The sequence below is a fragment of the Triticum aestivum genome, chromosome 6B, assembly GCF_018294505.1.
Source record: "Triticum aestivum cultivar Chinese Spring chromosome 6B, IWGSC CS RefSeq v2.1, whole genome shotgun sequence".
In the NCBI taxonomy this organism is placed as follows: Eukaryota; Viridiplantae; Streptophyta; class Magnoliopsida; order Poales; family Poaceae; genus Triticum; species Triticum aestivum.
In genome coordinates, this window is record NC_057810.1 from 121085333 (window position 1) to 121089608 (window position 4276).

At 42.7% G+C, this 4276-nt stretch overlaps 1 non-coding gene across 1 annotated transcript; it reads right to left on the reverse strand.

Annotated features, from left to right (window-relative positions):
- Nucleotides 1-3789: 3789 nt before the first annotated feature.
- Nucleotides 3790-3878, reverse strand: TRNAM-CAU (transfer RNA methionine (anticodon CAU)). The gene is given in 2 exon segments: nt 3790-3825; nt 3841-3878. It is a non-coding gene; the product is annotated as a tRNA-Met (tRNA).
- Nucleotides 3879-4276: the final 398 nt, after the last annotated feature.

Below are 4276 nucleotides of genomic sequence, written 5' to 3' on the forward strand. Positions count from 1 at the left end.
TTTATTCTCTATATTAAAAAATGTTTGTACTTTATAAAAATGTTCGCGCTTCCAAATTTGTTTGGGACTTTTCAAAATTGTTCTCTATTTCAAATTTTGTTCTCAACATTTCAAAAAATGTTCGTGCTTCAAAAAATTGCTCGCGCTTCCAAATTTGTTCTCAAGATTCAAATATTGTTCACAAATTTGAAAACTGTACATGTTTCCGAATTTTGTTTGGGAAATCCAAAAATAATAGTTTTCATAAATTTTGTTTGCATTTTCAAAAAAAACGTACGTTTAAAAATTGCTCAAAATTTCGGAAAAAATTTGGAATTTTTCCAAACAGTGTTAAATCCGGAACTATTCTTCGTTTCTTTTATAGTTCCGCTGTACTTCGGTTGCTTGGTTTGTTGTATCGCAGTGGCTAGCACCGAACTTGCGCAAGCAAGCAGTCGCGTGTTCGATTCCCAGCGTCCGCGCGTTACCGTATATTTTTGCGATTTTTCTCACTCGGAGCGCGCTGAATGGGCCGGCCCAGTCGGTGCCCCTCTATGCGACGCAGCGTCTATTTGCCGCAGAACGCGGCATATAGGAGGTCCCCCTATCCACTTCCGGGTCATGGTTGACCTCGAGTCTTGATTTTAGCCCAGTCACGCGCGCGTTGATACGGATTGGTACACCGTGGCATACAGCGGGTGTAGTTGAATTCTTATCTGACTCGGCGACGCGTAGTAGCAACACCAATAGCAGATCCAAAAAAAAACCTTGTCTAGGTCTCGCCGTAGAATTTTCCATCTGTAGTAATGGACCTGGAAAGACAATTTTTTTTGCTGTCGCTGGATTTTTCCTTCTTTTCAATCTCGTCTGATGAACTCAAAGTTGATCCTATGCTGACTCTTCTTCATCTTAACGATCGCGAGCTTCTCGAAACCCTAGGAAAGATCCTTCAAGGAACTTAACACCACCGTGTGCGCTCCCCACGGTGGGCGCCAACTGTCGTGGTTTTGTCACGGCAAATGTCCTAGTGTGAAGACTTAGTCGTGAGGCCAACGCATCTATGTGGTAGCTTGAGAAGGGTTGAGCGGAATCGAGAGACGCAACACAAGACAAGGATTTAGACAGCTTCAGGCCCCGGGAAACATCATCCGGTAACAACCCTACATGCTGTTTGAGGCTAGATCTCATTATCATCACGAGGGAGTCGCCGTAAACCGGCTCTCCTCTAGTTGTGTCTAGCCCTAGCTATTGTTTCTTGCTTGTCCCTCTTTGGGGAGCCCTGCCCCTCCTTATATATGTCGAAGGGGCGGGTTACATGACTAGTCCTAGTAGGATTAGGATGACTCTATTACAAGTGGAGTCCTAGTCTTGCTTCCTTTGTAGAAAAATATTCCTTATGCTTTCCTCATAAACCGGCCCACCATAGCATGATCCGGCCTTTCATAAACCGCCCGTTGGGCCACCGGGTCTTGTCGCTCCTCTGACCCGCCTGCGGGATTACCAATGAATCATAAACTGCCAGGTCCAAGTGGGTCATCATTGAATCGCCAAACTCTAGCCGGGTCATACATCCGGCGGTTTATACCGCGGGGTATATCCCCGACAAATGTGCTAACTTAAGATAACAACAGATCCTTCCTAGCACCAAGTAGAAATAATCCAAGTCGCAAGTTAATATATTAGTAACCAATTTGATATAGCGCTGAAGCGACTACGGCTCGTCATTGCGCTGATACAGATATAACTAACAGTGTGCTTACTTATACAGCAACTATGTCCAGCCAAATCTTCCGTAAACAAGAAAGAAATTGGCACTTGTAAACTAGAACCATTGGTGTGCTTATGAAATGTAGTAGTTGGCCACCCTAGCCAACGACTTGGAATCAGTCATCAATGGCAACTGCAACAGAACCACTATTTTAAATACCCCGCTATAGCTCCGTTATAGCAAGTTATAGCATTTACGAAAGGTCTTGAACTAAGAGACTTTGGTCCAAATAATTTGATATAAAGTTGAGGCTAGGGCTTTCTTTCATGGCCCTGCGAAAAAAGGTAAAAAGGAAACCAGGTTCAGATTTTCTCAATTTCACCTGATGATTCAGATGTAGGTGTGACGACACAAGTTGTCACCGAGCGTTTCATCATCACAAGGCCAATTTTAGGTGGCGTGAGGGAGGCTCGAACTCTTGACCTCAGGATCACTCACGTTATAGCTATGAGACATACGCGCTAGCAACTGCGCCACCATCCCTTTGTTGGATTAGTGGAGAAATAACATCTATTCATAACAATTCCGTGGGTTCAAATTAAGCAAAGATCAACACTTTCCAAATCAGCTCGTTCATCCATCGTCAAATCTAGAGTTGAAGAATGGAGAAAGAAACTACACACATTAGGTTGCATCAGAATGTCCAACACCCATACTACAATATGCTAACTTAAGATAACAACAGATCCTTCCTAGCACCAAGCGGAAATAATCCAAGTCGCAAGTTAATATCTTAGTAACCAATTTGGTACAACACTAAAGCGACTATGGCTCGTCATTACGCTGATACAGATATAACTAACAGTGAGCTTACTTATGCAGCAACTATGTCCGGCCAAATCTTCCGTAAACAAGAAAGAAATTGGCACTTGTAAACTAGAACCAATGTGTGCTTACGAAATGTAGTAGTAGGCCTCCCTAGGCAGTGACTTGGAATCAATCATCAATGGCGGCTGCGGCAGAACCACTGTTTTAAATAGCATGCTATAGCTCCGTTATAGCACGCTACAACGTTTACAAAAGGTCTTGCACTAAGAGACTTTGGTCCAAAGAATTTGCTATAAAGTTGAGGCTAGGGCTTTCTTTCATGGACCTGCAAAAAAAAGAGAAAAAAAGGAGACCAGGTTCAGATTTGCTCAATTTCACCTAATGATTCAGATGTTGGTGTGACGACCCAAGTTGTCACCGAGCATTTCATCATCAAAAGGCCAATTTTAGGTGGGCGAGAGAGGCTCGAAGTCTCGACCTCAGGATCACTCACGTTATAGCTATGAGACCTACGCGCTAGCCAACTGCGCCACCACCCCTTTGTTGGATTAGTGGAGAAATAATATCTCTTCATAACAATTCCGTGGGTTCAGATTAAGCAAAGATCATCACTTCCAAATCATCTAGTTCATTCATTGTTAAATCTAGAGTTGAAGAATGGGGAAAGGAGCTACACACATTAAGTTGCATCAGAAAGTCCAACACCCATACTATAATATGCTAACTTAAGATAACAACATATCCTTCCTAGCACCAAGCGGAAACAATCCAAGTCGCAACTTAATATCTTAGTAACCAATTTGGTACAGCGCTGAAGCGATTGCAGCTCGTCATTGCGCTGATACAGATATAATGAACTATGTGCTTACTTATGCAGCAACTATGTCCGGCCAAATCTTCCGTAAACAAGGACATAAATTGGGACTTGTAAACTATAACCAATGGTGTGCATACGAAATGTAGTAGTAGGCCGCCCTAGCGAGCGTCTTGGAATCAATCATCAACAGCGGCTGTAGCAGAACCATTTTTTTAAATATCCCGCTATAGCTCTGTTATAGCACGCTATAGCGTTTATAAAAGGTCTTGCGCTAAGTGACTTTGGTCCAAACAATTTGCTATAAAGTTGAGGCTAGAGCTTTCTTTCATGGGCCTGTGAAAAAAAGAAAAAAAGGAGACCACGCTCATATTTGCTCAATTTCACCTGATGATTCAAATGTTGGTGTGACGACCCAAGTTGTCACCGAGCGTTTAATCATCACAAGGCCAATTTTAGGTGGGGTGAGAGAGGCTCGAACTCTCGACCTCAGGATCACTCATGTTATAGCTATGAGACCTACGCGCTAGCCAACTGCGCCACCACCCCTTTGTTGGATTAGCGGAGAAATAACATCTCTTCTTAATAGTTCCTTGGGTTCAGATTAAGCAAAGATCAACACTTTCCAAATCAGCTGGTTCAACCATCGTCAAATCTAGAGTTGAAGAATGGAGAAAGGAACTACAGACATTAAATTGCATCAGAAAGTCCAACCCCCATACTAAAATATGCTAACTTAAGATAACAACAGATCCTTCCTAGCACCAAGCGGAAATAATCCAAGTCGCAAGTTAATATCTTAGTAACCAATTTGGTACAACGCTAAAGCGACTACGGCTCATCATTGCGCTGATACAGATATAACTAACTGAGTGCTTACTTATGCAGCAACTATGTCCGGCCAAATCTTCCGTAAACAAGAAAGAAATTGGCACTTATAAACTAGA